This window comes from Antechinus flavipes, chromosome 1 (genome assembly GCF_016432865.1).
Source record: "Antechinus flavipes isolate AdamAnt ecotype Samford, QLD, Australia chromosome 1, AdamAnt_v2, whole genome shotgun sequence".
In the NCBI taxonomy this organism is placed as follows: Eukaryota; Metazoa; Chordata; class Mammalia; order Dasyuromorphia; family Dasyuridae; genus Antechinus; species Antechinus flavipes.
The window spans coordinates 432,796,361-432,815,758 of NC_067398.1; the positions used below are offsets into that span (position 1 = coordinate 432,796,361).

The following is a 19,398-nucleotide window of genomic DNA, read 5'->3' on the forward strand; positions in this document are numbered from 1 at the left end:
AAGCAGTGAGTTAATGCATATCACAATGAACTGGTTTTTTGATAACATTATTTGAAACTCCATCGTATTTTCAAAGTAAAACTCTTACTTAAAGCAGATGGTTCTCTTTGTCCTCAAAAATCACTTTTAATACATAAGACCAGGAGGGCAGCTTGTATTCATGATTTTTCAAAAGAAAGGAAGGTAAAAGGGGACCCAGATGAGTACATTTAAAAGCCGACCTTTTACCACATGCCCATGGGAGTGAATAATCAGTGAATTCTGAAAAAAAGTCAATGGAATGTAAGTCTAGGAAAGCCTTCAATCAACTGCAGATATATCAGTGAATTCCCATAGATACCAGTGAAGCTACATGGCCTAGCAATTTAACTACTATCCTTCTCTTTGAGTGTTTAAGCTTTGAATGTCAGACACAGAAGAGACTGGATATCAACTTATATTGGCCAAAGACAGAAATTCATTGTGACCATACAAGTCTTTTTCCAACCTAGGGGATCATTAATGGGACCTAAGAAAGGTACAATTTAGTTCAAATATAAACAAAAGAGTAGAAAAAATCAAGGGCAGAATTTTATTTTATTTTAATGTTATTAAAATGATGGCATATTCTTGTGCCTTATTTAACAACAAATATGAATTCAGATTTAAAATGGGGAGACATATAAAATGATGAACACTGAAATAAGCAGAACTAGGAATATAACATGGAATGACTACAAGAATGAAAATAGAAATCACCACTACCAATGACAACAAATTCAAAATTTTGTAATGTTTACTCATTTCAGCCATGTCCAATTCTTTGTGAGTCCATCTGGGTGGTGGTGGTTGTTGTTTTGGCAAAGAAATTGGAATGGCTTGTCATCTCCTTCTCCAACTTGTTTTATAGATAAGGAAACTGAGGTGAACAGGGTTAAATGACTTATCTAAGATCACACATCTAATAAGTATACATTTAATAAATCATACATCTAAAAAGAAATCTGAGGCCAGATTTTTGGAGTCGTTCTGGCACTCTACTTACTGTGCCATCAAATTACCAAAATATATCCCTTATAATTATCATGCTCCAGCTTGGCCCTGAAGAAGAATTAAGTAAATGTGTTCCCCTCATTTTGTTAGAGAGATTGGAATATAAAAGATATAGAATACTGTGGATGCTGTCATATGGTCAACTCAGTAGGTTTTGCTGATTTTTTTTCTTTTTCTTTTTAAATCATTCTTATAGGGAAAAAAAAGGTTTTGAGGAATGTTTTGTGGGAAAGAAGGGATATTTTCAGAACTTTGTACAATATAAAAATAAATCAGCATCAATAAAACAAATTAAGCAGAAAATTAAAGCCAAGCAAACAGATTTTGGGAAATTTTATTCAGTCTTAGAAAAAAAAAAAAAAGGATGATCTTAATTTGCAGTTATACATTGTATAATATATGGGAAATATTAATCACCAATATAACTGATAGTAATGCTTATAGTGAAATTATACTTAGAGCAAAAAATGAGAGCAGGCTATACATTTTTTCAATGTATAGCTCTTTACCACTATACAGCAATATTTTTTATTCTTTAGGTAACCATACATTTATTCCAATCTTAATCTCTCCTCAAGGCACCACTGCATGTTTTACTCTTGACTTCTTAACAACGGATACTGACAAATACTTTAATGAGAAAACTGAGACCACTCCTCAAAACCCACCTTTTCCACCTATTTTTAATATCTTATTCACTTCCAATATCTTCTTCCATTCTCTTCTGCTTCAGAGTTTTTGTTATCTGCCTGCTTAAATTCAACATGGAAACTTTGATGAGCTTATTTATGGACAGTTGCTGAGGGATTTATATTGAATGATAACCAGAAATCTTTAAATTTGCTTCGGAATCAGAAGAGCAGGTAACTGAGCTGTTTGGTGATCAATACATATGTGGGGAGTTCAGGGAAGATTAGCAATTCTAGTGTGAGGGTTTGCTGAGCACCTTTTAGGGCTATTCATCCACTTTTGGTGTCTACTTACATGTCACCCAATTCTTACCTGTGGCTCCAAGAAGATGGCACATATAGCAGCCACACCCTGGTAAAACTGCCTGTAGATGGTCTAAACTAGATTAACAGATCCCAAACACATCAGTGAGTTAGGAGGATGTTTTCCCACAGCCATACAAAAATATATCCATGGGGAATGGGCAGATGAGAACAATTTGTTCCAAAAGTCATAAAGGTGACTGAAGGAGGCTCTGTGGAGCACTTAGAGCTTGGTCAGGCATCAAAAATGCCAAGATCATCCACTGCATCCTGGGCCATCACAAGTATTCTCAATTTTTGTCTTGTCACTGAACTTTAATGATTTTGGAGGAAAGAATGAGACTGAGAAATCCAATTTATGGATAAGTCAAGATATCATCACATGTCATTGGTTTTAGAAAAACTAAGGAGGAATTACAACCACACAAGCACTTTCCTCCTAGACTAAGTTAAAAAGGAGTTTGCTATTGATAAAGGTTTCATTGTGTATAGAAAATCTAGTTGATACATTTAGAACACTATTCCTGTTGGTTGACTGATTGGGGTGGAAATGTGATATCCCATTTTAAACCTATATAATACTTGTATTCTTCATCATAAATCTTTTCTGTCTCTAATCTTTAATCTAGCTTGCTTTATCTATTGTTTTCTTTCCTGCTGCCAAAAACAAGCCCAGATTTCTCCCTCCTAAAAACAAAGCAAAAACAAAACTTTCACTTCAATTTTTGTCTCCTCTTCTTTTCACAGCCAAAAATCCATCTTCGTTTGCTGTCTCCAAATACTCACTTCACATTCATTTTTCAAGCTCTTGCAATATGGTTTACCACTCTTATCATTCAATTATGACTGCTCTCTCTAGAGTTATTAGCAATCTCCTAACTAGGTTGATCTCAGTCTTCATAGTTCTGGACTTCTTTGTATCATTTAAGTTGTGGCTCCACATCCCAGGTCATGGATTCTCTTTCCTCTATTAATTTTTATAACATTGTTCTCTTGTAGCTTTCATTCTTGTTATTTTCTCATTTTCTTTTGCTGAACTACTACATGTTCCTTTTCTTTCTCAAAGTCTTCTTTGTTTATTAATCAAGGAACAAATATTTATCAATTCTTGGTATGTGCCAGACACAGTATGAAGCATTGGGGTTGCATAAAAAGGTGAAAGATAGTCACTGCCCTGAAGAAGTTCATAACCAATTCAAAGAGACAGCAAACCAATACAAGTCAACAAGGTAATATTCAAGATAAAGAAGGAATAAGAGAAAGAAGGCCAACAGAGAGAATGAGAAAAGCTATCTATAAAAGATAGGATTTTAGATGTGACTTAAAGGAGACCAGGGAAGTCACCTTTGTTTCTCTTTTCTAAATTACTTATAATTGAGCATTTCAATTTCCTTTATATACCACTAATCCCTCTGGAGATTTAATTCAGATATCACTAGCTTCCTTCTACTTCTACTACATGTCCCATCAAATTTTATAAGGATAGGAAATAGACTTTTGATTCCGTTGATATATAGAATTCTGGATGAAGAAATTTCTTCCACTCATGTATATGACACCTTTACAAAATATCATAGTTCAGAGAATTGTCTATGCCAGAGATCTGTTAAGTGATCAATTCAGTGTTACACAATCAGTTTATGCTTCAAAAACAAGATATGAATCTAAGTCCTATTGGCTTCAAGTCCAATTCTTAATTTATTGTATCACACCTCTCATACTACCACATTTCATGTTTAATATATTCAAAACAATTTATTATTTCCCTCTTGAAATTACCCAAGTTTGCAATGTTGGATCATTGTCAATTCTTTCCTCTTCCTTCTGACTCTCTCCTCATCCAAACAGCTACTACATTTTGTCAATTCTTCCTCTACAGCATTTTTCCTACCCATCTCTTAACTTCCATTCAAATTTCAGACTTAGTTATTTATTACTTGGATTAATACAAGAACTTTTTGAATGTTCTTCATGTTTCTAGTCTCTTCTCTCTCTAAGTCATCCTTCATAAAGTTGACATACTGCTATTGATAAAGATGGGTCTGCTAAAACTACTATAAAGTAGCAGTCATCAAAATCATTTGGTACTACCTAAAAACAGAGAAACAAATCAGTTGGAATAAGTTAGGTTTACAAGACACAATAACCAATGACTATAGAAATCTAGTTTATCAAATGATAAACCCAAAGATTCAAACTTTAGGGATAATAATTCACTATTTGATAAAAATTGCTGGAAAAATTGGAAAATTGTATGGCAGAAACCAAGCATTGACCAATATCTAACACCTATACCAATATAAGATCAAAATGGGTTCATGATTTAGCCATAAAGAGCAATACTACACTCTCAGATCTGTGTAGTAGAGAGGAATTTAGGACCAAAGAAAAACTAGAGAACATTATAAAATGCAAAATAGATAATTTTGATTACATTAAATTAAAAATTTTTGCACAAAGTAAACATTGCCACCAAGATTAGAAAGGAAGCAGAAAGCTGGAGAAAAATTTTATATCCAATGTTTATAGTAATGGAATCATTTTTAAAATAATAAAAAAAAACTGAGTCAAATTTGTAATACAAGATATTCTGCAATTGATAGTCAAAAGATATGAAAGATAATTTTCCGATAAAGAAATTAAAGCCATTTGTAGTCAAATGAAAAAATGCTCTAAATCATTATTGATTAGAGAAATGCAAATTAAGATAACATTGAAATACCATTTCACACTTTTCAAATGGCTAAGATGACAGGAAAATATAATGGTAAATGTTAAAGGGAATGAGGTTAAACTAGAACACTAATGCATTGTTGAGGGAGTTGTGAAATGATCCATACATTCTTAAGAGCAATTTGGAATTATGCCCAAAGTGCTATCAAATTGTGTATACCCTTTGAACCAACAGTGTCTCTGCTGCTGGTTCTATATCCCAAAAAGATCATAAAAGAGGGAAAAGGACTCAGATGCTGCAGCAGATTTTTTTGGTAGTGGCAAGGAATTAGAAATTGAATGGATGCCCATTAATTGGGGAATGGCTGAATAAATTATGGTATGCGAATGTATAGAATATTATTATAATATAAGAAATGAGGAGAGGGCTGATCTCAGAAAAACCTGGAAAGACTTACATGAATTAATGCTAAGTGAAGTATGTAAAACCAAGAGAATATTGTACATGGGAACCACAAAATTATGTGGTGATCAACTGTGATGGACTTAGCTGTTTTCAGCAATGAGGTGATTCAAGGCAATTCCAATAGACTTGTAATGGAAGGAGCTATCTGCATCCAGGGAGAGAACGATGGAGACTGGATGTGTATCAAAGCATAGTATTTTCACCTCTTTTTGGGGGGATAGTGTTGTTGTTTTTTTCTTTCTCATGGTTTTTTCCCTCTTCATTTGATTTTTCTTGTACAACATGATAAATATAGAAATATAGTTAAAAGAAGTACACATATTTAATTCTGTCAGACTGATTGCTATCTTGAGGAGGGAGCACAGAAAGGAGAGAGGGAGAAAAAATTGGAACAAAGTTTTACAAAAATGAATGTTTATACATATTTGGAAAAAATAAAATGCTATTAAAATAAAAAAATAAAGATGGACAACATCCTTTCTCCTAAAAACATAAAAAACAAAAAATACCCCCATAAAACAGGTCTGACCCTTGCATGCAATGCTCAAAAAGCTTCAGTGACTTCAAATTGCCTTAGAGAAAATACAAATACTTATTATTTGACATTAAAAGCTCTTCAGTCTCTAACTCAAATCTATCTTTCTAGATTTAATCCCCATTAATCATTTCCTCCATCTCATATTTTAGCTAAACTGACCTATTTATTATTCTTGATATATGACAATCCATTTCCTGTGTCCATGTCATAAAACAGAACAGCCTGTTTTCAGCCTGGAATGCCCTCCTTCTTCACTTCCATTTCTTGTAATTCCTAACTTCGCCAAAGGCTTAGTTTAAATACAACTTTCTACATGTTTCTTGATATGCCTCCTTCCACTTCCATATTTGAACTCTTTTCACAACTTCAAAAATTATTTGTATTTTTAAAAAATTACTTTAGGTATATTTGTTATTCATCTGTGACCATGATGTGCTCCTCTTACTTCCCTGTCTCCAATAATATTTAAGCTCTTTGAAGACAAAGGCTATTTTCATTTTTGTCTTTGTAATTTCAATATCTAGCCTGTTTTCTGGCACACAGTAAGCATTTAATAAATGCTTATTGAATTGAAAATAAACATTTATTAGACAATAAAATTCTGAGGAATCAAAAGACAATGCAAAAGGCAGTCTGGGAACTGAAGATTTGAATATTATGGTCAAAGCAACTATTTTCTATAGTGATCAATTAATTATTGAACTGAAAGAGTCTAAAGAAATTGTTTAGTCTGATCTCCTCCTTACTTGTAAGTAAGCCAAAACCATGGAAATGAAGCATTTGTACAAGGTCACCCTACCAATAAATGGAAAAGCTGTGGTTAGACAAACCCCAGCCTCTCTGAATCTTGGTCTAGTGTTCTTATCACTATATCATGCTATCTGTATAAATGAAGCTTTGGGCAATGCTGTGATTCTTTATATTAGTAGAAACTATTTAGACTACACCAACAATTAAAAATATATATTGCATTCAGATTATGTATAAACATAACTTTGATTTGTAATCAATTATTAGGGATTATAATAGTTTCTGGGAGATATTATGATTTCGTAGCTTTATCAAAAATTTCTAAACAGTAGTGTTCCCCATTGGGCTATTCTCCCCAATTATAAGATAGCTTGAATGCAGGAAAATATACATCAGAGAACATTATATATACCTATTCTCTCATAATCAAAATATAGACATTTGGAAAGTTCCTCCCTGAATAAAAAAAAAGAATGAATAAAAATAAATGAATACATTTTAATTATATGACTATAGATGTTTGATATATGTGGGACAAATTCAAGGCAAATTTCACAGCTATATCTTAATTATTACTTTTTTACTTTTACCCAAATTAAACAAAAAGAGCTAAAAGTTTATTTCCACAAAAATCAAGCACCTGCTATGTATAAGGTCTGTCATTGGGGAACGATGATTAAATAACATATAGATACTTGCCAAAGGAACAGTAGTCCTCACATATTTATTGCATATATTTAAAAAGTTAAATTTGTTTGTAAAATACTCTATACAGTCCAATTAAATAGATAAATATTATTTAATAGTGAGAGATACATGCTATGAAAAATAGAAAAAAAATCAAATTAGGATTGTTATTAGCAAGAAAGCCTAGAGAGTAAATCAGAATTATGTAGTAAATGTGGACTATCTCTAGTGAAGCATAAAATCATAAAATCTTTAGCAAATAGCAAAACAAGGTCATCTTTGGAGAAAGAAAAGTAAAGCAAGAGACCTATAAATTGTGGTTACATACTTGATCTGCTTCAGCAGTACTACAGCTGAAAAGGCACTTGTTGAAGAGAACATATTTTTGGACTGATGAAGGATTTCTTGCCATATATATCTTCACAATAATACTCACTATCTTCTTCCAGAGGTTGATTAAATAAAAATACTGGTTTCTGAAGTGTGAAAAGCAACCATCCTTTGGGAAGACTTAAAAAGAGTTGGTTCTTTTGAAAACTATATTCCTTAGGTCATATTTTTAAAATAAAAAATTCCCCAGTTTACTAGTACAAGGAAACAAATCAAGGTGAAATGTAAGCAGAATTATTTATAACAATGAACTAGCTATTTGATTCAATTAAATTTTATAAAGTGCAATGTCCTATTGAGATTCAACATATTTTCATGATATCAAAATTTACTGATGCAATTAAAAACACATAGTTTTCTTAAAAATAATCTGGGCCAAACTTCTGTAGATTTGTTATCTCAGTAAATTTAACAAAAACAAAAACATATTTAACAAAAACTTATAAATCTTTATTGCTATAACTTTTTATACCCGTTCTCCAATTTTTCATTTGCTATTTTTATGAAGATGAGGAATTAATGGGTTGACCTTTTCCTAAAGCAGAGAATGGAGGAAAGCTCTTTGTGTTCAGAAACCTAACAAACACTGCACAATCTAGCAAAAATCTACAGAGGACTGAATGTTATTAATGATAATATATAGTGATTGGAGCAAAAGTGCTTTTACCATTTGCCCTCTTCATTTCTCTATGTAATTAGATCCTCTCATTAAAATAAAATCCATTAATCATGAACAATGTACAGATAATATGATGACTGATGACTTTGCTATCAGCTATCCAAAGCTCAAATAATTCCTATCTTTCAAATATATCTACAAACAGGCATCTGAGCTTATTCTATTGTTTTGTGTATGTTTATATATGTCATATATGTATATATGTACATATATTTGTAAGTCATATATATATATACAGCATACGTGTATGCATTTACACACACACATGCCCACATTTTTCTTTTCTCCTTTTTGACATTTATATTGCTATTCTCACTAAGTCTGACATAAAAAGGTATTAGACCACTGAATATGAAAATACTAAACATGAATAGATGAATGCAATAGTAATTATGATTAAGAGCTCATATGTGTTAGTAGAAACTTACAACTAAAGAGTTTCTTTCTTTTTTTTGATAATAGCTTTTTATTTTCAAAATACATGCAAAAATAGCTTTTAACATTCATCCTTGCTAAACTTTGTGTTACAAATTTTTCTCTCTTCCTTCCCCCATCTCCTCCTCTAGCTAGCAAGTAATCTAATATATGCTAAACATGTGCAATTCTACTATACATATTTTCACATTTATCATGCTACACAAGAAAAATCAGATCAAAATGGGAAAATGAGAATGAAGAAAATGCAAGTAAAATACAAAAATGATGAAAATAATATATTGTTATCCACATTCAGTCCCCATCATCCTCAGTCCCCATCATCCTCTTTCTGGATGCAGATGGCTCTCTGTATCACAAACTTATTGGAATTGGTCTGAATCACCTTATTGTTGAAAAGAGCCATGTCCATCAGACTTCATCATCACATGATTTTGTTGTGGCCATATATAATGCTCTCTAAATTCTACTCACTTCACTTAGCATCAGTTCATGTAGATCTCTCCACTCCTTTCTGAAATCATCCTGCTATCTTTCTTTCTTTCCTTCCTTCCTTCCTTCCTTCCTTCCTTCCTTCCTCCCCCTTCTTTCTTTCTTTCTTTTTTTTTTTTTTTGGCTGAGGTAATTGGGGTTAAGTGACTTGCCCAGGATCACACAGCTAGGAAGTGTTAAGTGTCTGAGACCAGATTTGAACTTAGGTCCTCCTGACTTCAGGGCTGGTACTCTATCCACTGCACTACCTAGCTCTCCCTCCTCCCTCACTTCCCCCCATTGACCATTTTTATAGAACAATAATATTCCATTACATTCATAGACCATAATTTATTCAGTCATTCCTCAACTAATGGACATCTACTCAGTTTCCAATTTCTTGCCACTACAAAGATGACTACTACATTTTTGCACATATTGGTCCCTTTCTTTTTTTCATGAAGTCTTTGGGATACAGACTCATTAGAAATACTGCTGGATCAAAAGAAATGCAAAGCTTCGTAGCCCTTTGAGCATAGTTCCAAAATGCTTTCCAGAATGGTTGGATTCCACCAACAATGTAAAACAGTTTTCCCACATATCCTCTAATGTTTATCATCATCTTTTCTTGTCATTTTAGACAATCTGAGAAATGCATAGTGGTACTTCAGTATTTTAATAATTTGCATTTTTCTAATTTAGAACATTTTTTCATATGACAAGAAATGGTTTTCATTTCTTCATCTGAAAAGTATTCATATTCTTTGACCATTTATATCAATTGGAGAATGGGTTTTATTCTTATAAATTTGAATCAATTCTCAAATAAAGATTTTCCCCCAGGTTTGTGTGTCCTTTTAATAATCTTGGTAGCATTGGTTTTGTTTGTAGAAAACCTTTTTAATCTAATATAATCAAAATTATCCATTGTGCATTTCATTTTCTTTACTTCTTTGGACATGAATTTCTTTTTCACAGATCTGAGAAGTAAACTATCTCTTGTTCTCCTAATTTACTTATAGTATCACCCTTTGTGTTTAAGTCATGAACCCATTTCAAATTATCTTGGTATAGGGTGTTAGCTGTTGGTTAATGCCTAGTTAGTTTCTGCCATAATAATTTCCAATTTTCCCAGCAACTTTTGTCAAATAGTGAGTTATAATCCCAGAAGCTAGAGTCTTTGGGTTTAATAAAAAATTATTATAGTTATTGACTATTGTGTTTTTGAAAGTCTAATTTATTCCACTGAGCAACTACTCTAGGTCTTTGCCAGTACCAAATGGTTTTGATGACCAATGCTTTATAATATAGTTCTAAGTCTGATACAGCTAGGCTATATTCATTTGCATTTTTTTTCATCAACTCCCTTGAGATTCTTGACTTTTTGTTCTTCCAGATGAACTTGTTATTAATTTTTCTAGTTTTGTAAAGTAATTTCTTAGTAATTTGATTGATCTGGCACTGAATATATTAATTTAGATAGAACTGTCATTTTGATTATATTAGTTCAGCCTACCAGTGAGCACTTAATAATCTTCCAATTGTTTAGATTTAACTTTGTGTTGAAAGTGTTTTGTAATTGTGTTCATATAATTCCTGACTTTATCTTGGCAGGTAGATTCCCAAACAGTGTATATGATCAACAATTGTTTTAAATGGAATTTCCTTTTGTATCTCTTGCTGCTAGACTATGTTGATAATATATAGAAATGATGATAACTTAAGTGGATTTATTTTGTATTTTGTAACTTTGCTAAAGTTGTTGTTTTTTGTGGTTTTTAGATAATTCTCTAGGATTCTCTAAGTAGACCATCATATCATCTATAAAGAGTGATGATTTGGTTTCCTCTTTACCTACTCTAATTCTTTTTCCTAAAGCAAACATTTTAATACAGTATTTGAATAATTTATAGGTTATAATGGAATACCTTGTTTCATTCTGATCCTATTTGGAATAGTTCTACTTTATCTCCATTAGATATCAGGCTTGCTAAAGGTTTTAGATAGATGCTACTGATCATTTTAAGGAAGCTATATTTATTTCTATGTTCTCTAGTGTTTTTTAATGGGAATGGATGTTGGATTTTGTCAAATTTTTTTCTGCATTTATTAAGATAATAATATGATTTCTTTAAGTTTAATTATTGATATAGACTATTATGCTAATATTTTTCTAATATTAAATCAACCCTGAATCTCTGGTATAAATAAAAATTATCTTAATGATAATTTGCTCTATAGAGAAATTTCTGTAATGGATATTGTTGCAAAAACCTTAAATAAAATATGAATAAAGAGACTACAGCACATTGCTCTTTTTCTAGGTTTCATCCTTCATAGTTTAGTTTTCAGCACCATATATATGTCATAAAAGGGATTTGATAGGACTCCTTTCCCTATTTTTCCCAAGAGTTTACCTAGTGTTAAGATTAATTGTTCTTTAAATATTTGGTAGAATTCACTTGATAATCCATTTAGTTCTGAAGATTTTTTTCTTATGGAGTTCATTAATAGTTTGTTCAATTTCTAAAATAAGATTTTTAAGTAATTTATTTCCTCCTCTGTTAATCTGAGCAATCTATATTTTTTGTAAGTATTTATCTTAAGATTATCAGATCTAAGTAATTGATTGCTATGGCACTGAACAAGTAGTCAAATTTAGGCAGAATTGTCATTTTTAATATATTAGTTCAGCCTTTATCAGTAATATATAGAAATGCTTATGAGTTGTGTGGTTTATTTTGTACCTTTGCTAAAGCTGTGAATTGTTTCTAGTAATAGGTTTTTGCATGATTTTCTAAGATTCCTTAATTATAGCATCATATTATCTGCAAAGAGTGAGTTTTATTTCCTCATTGCCTATTCTAAATCTTTCGATTTTCTTTTTCTTATTGCTATAGCCAATATATCTAGTACAATGTTGAACAATAGCAGTGATAATGGGCATCCTTGTTTCATCTCTGATCTTATTGGGAATGCATCCAACTTTTCTCCATTACAAATAATGCTAGCTGTTGGTTTTAGATAGATATTGCTTATTATTTTAAGGAAAGCTCCTTTTACCCCTATGCTTTCCAGTGTTTTTAATAGGAATGGTTATTGTATTTTGTCAAAAGCTTCTTCTGCATCTATTGAGATTATCATATGATTTTTTTTTGTTTTGTTATTAATAAAATAATACTTTTCCTGATTGTGTAATATTCCTGGTAATAGTTTTCCTGATATTGAAGCCACCCTGCATTCCTGTTATAATTCCCAGTTGGCCATAGGGATAATAATACACTATCCTCCACTGCTGATAAGTTGCTATAATCTCTTTGTTAATATTTTATTTAAAATTTTTGCATCAATATGCATTAGTGAGCTTGGTCTATAAAATTTTTGCACCAATATTCATTAGTGAAATTGGTCTGTAATTTGCTTCCTCAGCTTTGGTTCTTCCTGGTTAGATGTCAGTACCATATTTGTGTCATAGAAGGAATTTAGCAGTACTCCTTCCTTACCTATTTTTCCACATAGTTTATATATAGTATTGGAATTAATTGTTCTTTAAATGTTTGGCAATATTCAAGTGTGACTCTATCTTACCCTGGAGATTTTTCTTAGGGAGTTCATTAATGACTTTTTTCAATTTCTTTTTCTAAAATGTTACTATTTAAATTATTCATTTCCTCCTCTGTTAATATGGGCAATTTATATTTTTGTAAATATGCATCCATTTCAATTAGATTGTCAGACTCGCTGCCATACAGTTCAGCAAAATAGCTCGTAATTATTTATTTCTTTTTAATTGGTGGTAAATTTACCCTTTTCATTTTTGATGCTGTGATTTGTTTTTTTCCTTTCTTTTCCTTTTTCTAATCAAATTAACCAAAGGTTTATCTATTTTGTTGTTTTTTTCATAAAATCAACTCTCAGTTTTATTTATTAGTTTAATAGTTTTCTTAGTTTCAATTTTATTAATCTTTCCTTTGAGTTTTGGATGAAATTACGGAAGTTTTGGGATTTCTAACTAACTCTTAACTGAACATAATTTTTATTGCATTGTGGCTGAAAAGGAAGCATTTGCTATTTCTGTATTTCTGCTTTTGATTGTGAGGTTTTTAATATTCTAATACATGGTCAGTTTTTGTGTAGGTGCCATGTACTGCCAAGAAAAAGATGTATTCCTTTCTGTCCCTATTCAGGACTATCATATCTAGATTTTATAGGATTCTATTAAACTCCCCAGTTTCTTTCTTGTTTATTTTGTTGTTAGATTTGTCCGGTTCTGAGAGGGGAAAGGTTGAGCTCCTCCACTAGTATAGTTTTGCTGTCTATTTCTCCTTGTAATTGACTTAAAATCTTCTCCAGGAATTTGGTTTAGTGGATACTCATTCAGTATTGTTAGTAATTCATTATTTAGGGTACTCTTTATCAATATGTATTTTCCTTCCTTATCTCTTTTAAAAAGAGCTCTTTTTACTGTTGCTTTATTTGAGATAACCATTGCTGCCCTTTTTTTTTTTTTTCCTTTACTTCAGCTGAAACATAATAAATTGGATGAAATTATGGATTGTTTCTGTGATTTGTTCTTTGACCCACTCAATTTTTAGATTTTGATTATTCAATTTCCAATTGGTTTTTTGTCTATTTTCCCCTAACTTTTAACTGAATATATTTTATTGCATTGTGGCTGAAAAGGAAGCATTTGCTATTTCTGCATTTCTACATTTGATTGTGAGGTTTTTAATATTCTAATACATGGTCAGTTTTTGTGTAGGTGCCATGTACTGCCAAGAAAAAGATGTATTCCTTTCTGTCCCTATTCAGGGCTATCATATCTAGATTTTATAGGATTCTATTAAACTCCCCAGTTTCTTTCTTGTTTATTTTGTGGTTAGATTTGTCTGGTTCTGAGAAGGGACAGGTTGAGATCCTCCACTAGTACAGTTTTGCTGTCTATTTCTCCCTGTAATTGACTTAAAATCTTCTCCAGGAATTTGGTTTAGTGGATACTCATTCAGTATTGTTAGTAATTCATTATTTAAGGTACTCTTTATCAATATGTATTTTCCTTCCTTATCTCTTTTAAAAAGAGCTCTTTTTAATGTTGCTTTATTTGAGATAACCATTGCTACCCCTGTTTTTTTTTTCCTTTACTTCAGCTGAAACATAATAAATTCTGTTCCATCCTTTTACCTTTACTGTTTGTGTCTCTCTGTGTCAAATGTGTTTCTTTTAAACACCATGTTGTAGAATTCTTTGTTTTACTCCACTCTGTAATTTGCTTCCATTTTATGGGAGAGTTCATCCTGTTCATATTCACAGTTATGATTACCAGTTCTATATTTCCCTCCCTCATATTTTCTGCCCTATTTATATTTTTGTTCTGTCTTTAGAATCTGTCCTTAGAAGTGTTTTCTAATGTATCCCATCTGCTGTCTTTTCTTCTATCATCCCTTTCCCCCTTCTTTTACTTTTTCCCTCATGTTTCTGTCCTCCCTTCTATCCAGCCCATCCCTTTTCTTTTCCCTTTTTTTTCTACTTCTTAATAGAAAAATTTAGATAAATTTCTATACCGAACTGATAGTTCAGTATTCTCTCTTACAGCCAAAATTGATGAGATCAATCTTCAAACAATGCTCATGATTTTCCTTCTTTCCCTGGATTGTCATAGTTCTTTTGTACCTCTTAATGTGATCTCATGATCTCATTATCCCATTATACTTCCCTTTTACTCTTTTTCCAACCCTTAATGCCTTTTTCTTTGGTATCCTCACACCAGAGTCCATTCACAGCCCCACTCTCAATCCATGTGATGCCCCCCTCTGTCTGCCCTAGTGGTAGATACTGTACTTGAGTTACAGATATTATTTTTCCATCTAGTCATGTTAACACTTTCACCTTTAAATATTATATATTTTATCCTATTTACCTTTCTATGATTCTCTTGAGTCATGTTTATACATTAAATTTCCTATTTAGTTTTGTTTTTTCTATAGCAATTATTAAAAGTCTCTTACTTCATTGAAGATTCATTGCCTCCCTAAAAGATGCTGAGTCTTGCTGTATAGTTAATTCTTACAGTATTTTTTCCTTGAAGTTGCAGTTCTGGAGTTATACAACAATGTTCCTTGAGGTTTTCCTTGTGGAGCCTCTTTTCAAAGATGATCAATAGATTCTTTCAATAAGTATTTCCCCCTCTGTTTCTAGAATCTTGAGGCAGTTTTTAAAAAAAAAAAATTATTAAAGATTTTTATTTACAAAAGATATGCATGAATAATTTCTCAACATTGACTACTGCAAAACCTTCTGTTCAAAATTTTCCTCTCTTCCCCCTCCGCCCCCCCCCCACTCTGGATGGCAGGTAGTTCAATACATGTTAAATATGTTAAAATATATATTAAATCCAATATATGTATATGTATATATATATACAGTTATCTTGCTGCACAAGAAAAACTGAATCAAGAAGGAAAATTAAACTGAGAAAGAAAACAAAATGCAAGCAAACAACAATAGAAAGGGTGAAAATGCAATGGTGTGGTCCACACTCAGTTCACACAGTCCTTTTTCTGGGTATATTTGGCTCTCTTCATAACTGAACAAATGGCACTGGTTTAAATCATCTCATTGTTGAAGAAAGCTATGTGCACCAGAATTGATCATTGTATAGTCTTATTGTTGCTGTGTATAATGATCTCCTGGTTCTGCTCATTTTACTGAGAATAAGTTCATGTAAGTCTCTCCAGGCCTTTCTGAAATCATCCTGCTGGCTGTTTCTTACAGAATAATAATATTCCATAACATTCATTCCATTCTCCAATTGATGGGCATCCATTCAGTTTCCAGTTTCTGGCCACTACAAAAAGGGTTGCCACAAACATTCTGGCACATACAGGTCCCTTTCCCTTCTTTAATATCTCTTTGGAATATAAGCCCAGCAGTAATACTGCTGGCTCAAAGGGTATGCACAGTTTGATAACTTTTTGAGCATAATTCCAAATAGAATGGTTGGATTCATCTACCAACAATGTATCAGTGTCCCAGTTTTCCCACATCCCTCCAACATTCCGCATTATCTTTTCCTGTCATCTTAACCAGTCTGACAGGTGTGTAATAGTATCTCAGGGTTGTCTTAATTTGCATTTCTCTGATCAACAGTAATTTGGAGCACCTTTTCATGTGACTAGAAATGGTTTCAATTTCTTCATCTGAAAATTGTCTGTTCATATCCTTTGACCAATTCAAAAATGGCTTGAATTCTTATAAATTTGAGCCAATTCTCTATATATTTTAGAACTTTTGAATGTAAAAACGTTTTTCCAGCCTATTACTTCCTTCTAATCTTGTCTGCATTCATTTGGTTTATACAGAAACTCTTTAACTTAATATAATCCAAATTTTTTATTTTGTGATCAATAATAATCTCCAGTTCTTCTTTGGTTGCAAATTCCTTCTTCCTCCACAGATCTGAAAGGGAACCTATCCTATGTTCTTCTAATTTATTGATAATATCATTCTTTATGTCTAGATCATGAACTCATTTCAACCTTATCTTGGTATATGGTATTAGGTGTAGGTCAGTGCCTAGTTTCTGCCATACTAATTTCCAATTTTTCCAGCAGTTTTTGTCAAATAGTGAATGTTTATTCCAAAATCTGGGGTCTTTGGGTTTGACAAACACTAGATTACTGTAGCCACTGACTATTTTGTCCTGTGAATCTAACCTATTCCACTATAGACTACTATAGTTCTTCGTACCAAATGGTTTTGGTGACTGCTGCTTTATAATATAGTTTTAGATCAGGCACAGCTAGGCAACCTTCATTTGCTTTTTTTTTTTTTAATTAATTCTCTTGAAATTCTTGACCTTTTGTTCTTCCAGATTAATTTTGTTGTTATTTTTTTCTAGGTCAATAAAACAGTTTCTTAGGAGTTTGATTGGTATAACACTAAATAAACAGATTAGTTTAGGTAGTATTGTCATCTTTATTATATTCACTCTACCTATCCAAGAGCACTTGATATTTTTTCAGTTGTTTAGATCTGACTTTATTTGTGTGGAAAATGTTTTGTAGTTTTGCTCATATACTTCCTAAATTTCCCTTGGCAGATAGATTATCACATATTTTATACTATCGACAGTTATTTTAACTGCAATTTCTCTTTGTATCTCTTTTGTTGGATTTTGTTAGATTTGTCTATTTTTTTTTGTTAGATTTGTTGCATGTATAAAAATGCTGATCATTTATATGGATTTATTTTGTATCCTACAACTTTGCTAAAGTTGTGGATTATTTCTAATAGTTTTTAGTTGATTCTGTAGGGTTCTCTAAGTATACTATCATATCATCTGCAAAGAGTGATAATTTGGTTTTCTCATTACTTCCTTTAATCTAATTCCTTTAATCTCTTTTTCTTCTCTTATTGTCAAAGCTAGTATTTCTAATATAATACTGAATAGTAATGGTGATAGTGGGCAACCTTGTTTCTTGTGATCTTATTGGGAATAGTTCCGTTTATCCCCATTATATATGATACTTGTGATGGTTTTAAATAGATGCTACTGACTATTTTAAGGAAAAGCCCATTTATTCCTATACTCTCTAGTGTTTTTAATGAGAATGAATGTTGGATTTTATCAAATGCTTTTTCTGCATCTATTGAGATAATAATTTTTTGTTAATTTGGTTATTGAGATAGTCAATTAATTATGCTAATAGTTTTTCTAATATTGAACGAATCCTGCATTCCTGGTATATAAATCCTACTTGGTCATGGTGTATTATCCTGGGGAGGATTTTCTGTAATTTCTTTGCTAGTATTTTATTTAAGATTTTTGCATCAATATTCATTAGGGAGATTGGTCTATAATTTTCTTTCTCTGTTTTCATCCTACTTAGTTTAGGTATCAGTGCCATCCTCATCATAAAAGGAATTTGGTAGGAGTCCTTCATTTTTTATTTTTAAAAATAATTTATATAATATTGGAGTTAATTGTTCTTTAAATGTTTGGTAGAATTCACATGCATATCCATTTGATCCTGGGGATTTTTTTTTTTTTCTTAGGGAGCTGATTAATAGTTTTTCTATTTCTTTTTTAAAAAATTGGACTATTTAAGTAATTTTTTCCCCTTTTGTTAGTGTGAGCATTCTATATTTTTGTAGGTAATTCTCCATTTCACTTAGGTTATCAAATTTATTGGCATAAAATTGGGCAAAGTGGCAGAGGTTTTTAATGATATCTTGAAGAATGCAATCCAGGCTCTTTTTTTGTCATGGCTTTCAGGTAGGCAAATAATTTTCAAATTTTTCTCTTTGGGATCTATTTTCCAGGATAGCTATTTTTCCAAAGAGGCATTTCACATTTTCTTTCTTTCTTTTTTCCATTATTTTTAGTTTGATTGATTCTTATCTCAAATAGTTTTCAGCTTCCATTTGCCTCCTTCTAGTTTATATTGTGTGATTTTCTTCAATTACCTTTTGCCTTTCTTTTTCCCTCTGGTCAATTCTACTTCTGAAGGTATTGTTTTCTTCAGTAGATTTTTTTTTTTTTTTTTGTATTTGACCAATTGTATTTTTAAAGAGCTGTTTTCTTCAGCCAATGTTTTCTTTCCTTTTCCAAACTGTTGAAATTTCCTTTCTCATTTTTTCTTTTTTCTGTCTTATTTGCCTTTCAAAGTCTTTTACAAGCACTTTCAAGAAGCATTTTTGGGCTTGGGACCAATTCATGTCATTCTCTGTGATTTTTTCTGTGGACATTTTGTCTTTGAGTTTGTGTTTTTGTCTGTTCTATAACCATAGTAGCTTTCTATGGTCAGGGTTCTTTTCTGTGTTTTGCTCATTTTCTTTCCTTTTCTTTTGGTATGTCATCTTTTTTTACTTTTATGGTTGAGGTCTGCTCCTGGGGTAAATGTGGCACTGTTCCAAGCTTCTTGTGCAGCTCTGAGCTTTGGCTTTGAACACAGGGGTCCTGTGTATTTGCAAAGAGGTAATTTTGCCTGCTCTTTTCAGGAAACAGCCTTCTGAGCTGGGCCTGGAAGCCACCCTACTGATTTGCTCTTCTGTTGAGCCAGGACTGAGGGTCATAGTGGCTGATTTGTTGTGATTAATACCCTCTTGCTGGCTTTCCCTGAATCTGTCTAAATTAGGCTGAGCACTGTTTTCATCCCAGTGAGACTGATCTTTCTTGAAGTTTTTCCAATCTATCTTAAGCTAAAGAATAGTTTCATTCTGTCAGACTTTGTTTAGAAACTTGATTTCATGCGGTTTTTGAGGGACATTGGGAAAGCTCAAGCAG

At 32.0% G+C, this 19,398-nt stretch overlaps 1 protein-coding gene and 1 long non-coding RNA gene across 9 annotated transcripts in view; one reads left to right on the forward strand and one right to left on the reverse strand.

Annotated features, from left to right (window-relative positions):
• RALYL (RALY RNA binding protein like) overlaps nt 1-19,398 on the reverse strand; it is an 801,687-nt gene that overhangs the window by 359,983 nt on the left and 422,306 nt on the right. The window lies entirely within an intron of this gene.
• LOC127543715 (uncharacterized) lies at nt 8,483-18,734 on the forward strand. The gene is made up of 2 exons (XR_007949284.1): nt 8,483-13,343; nt 13,970-18,734. It is a non-coding gene; the product is annotated as an uncharacterized LOC127543715 (long non-coding RNA).